The sequence below is a fragment of the Tamandua tetradactyla genome, chromosome 6, assembly GCF_023851605.1.
Source record: "Tamandua tetradactyla isolate mTamTet1 chromosome 6, mTamTet1.pri, whole genome shotgun sequence".
NCBI lineage: Eukaryota > Metazoa > Chordata > Mammalia > Pilosa > Myrmecophagidae > Tamandua > Tamandua tetradactyla.
Genome location: NC_135332.1, coordinates 120,909,941 through 120,910,987, shown reverse-complemented (window position 1 = coordinate 120,910,987; position 1,047 = coordinate 120,909,941).

The following is a 1,047-nucleotide window of genomic DNA, read 5'->3' as shown; positions in this document are numbered from 1 at the left end:
GATGAGTGTTTTCAGAGACATCATTTATAACATCATAATCTGTCAGTGATATGACTTGTTTTGAACCTTAAGATCCAGTGCCCCAGTTGTAATTTTAAACATTTCTCTGAAGCCAACTTGTAAGGGGTTCATTCCTTAGCCATTAGACCCTTCAGGGTTGACTTCTTATAGTTCAGAAAGTAAAAAATGCTTAAAAGTGAGGCTTGGGGCTCTTGGGGACAACTGGTACGAAGAACACTGTTTACTGTGTTTCTTTCTTCTAGCCTTTGATTCAAAGCATACATTCTCACAAAGCATATTGAAAAGTTTATGAAAGATCAGAGGGCTTTAGTGTAGTAGTAATATGACCATATATATCACGATAATTCTATATACTCTACTCTTTTTCTCTGCATTTTTCACTTAAAAGATTAAAAATGAACCCTTTGGTAAATGACAATATGAAAAGTATTTGGACCATTTAAACCAAATCTCAATTTTTGTACATTGACAGGAAACCAAATATGCTGTATATCTTAAACTTTAACTAAAGATAACATATTAGGAATGGGTCACACTGAGTTAAAACTAATCTTAGGAGAATCAAGAGCTGTTACTTTCACTGAGTATTACAATGGTGAAATTACATTATCAGTAAATTGTGATACTTTTTAAAACTCTTAAAATGGTATAGAATTACAGCTTGTTTCAGTTTGCTAATGCCGCCAGAAGGCAATATACTAGAAATGGAATGGCTTTTATAAAGGGTATTTATAAAGTTACATGTTTACAGTTCTAAGTCAATAAAAATGTCCAAACTAAGGGATCCAGAAAAAGATACCTTGACTCAAGAAAGAGGGATGGTGCCAAGAACACCTCGTCACCTGGGAAGGCATGTGGCTGGCATCTGTTTGTCCTTTGGCTTCTGGTTTCAAACATCTGCACCAGAGATGTTTTCTTTCTACATCTCTAAATATCTCTGTGTCATCCCTGAGCTTTCTCCAAAATGTTTCCTCTTTTAAAGAACTCCGATAAACTAGTTAAGACACACCTTAAATGGGTGGAATC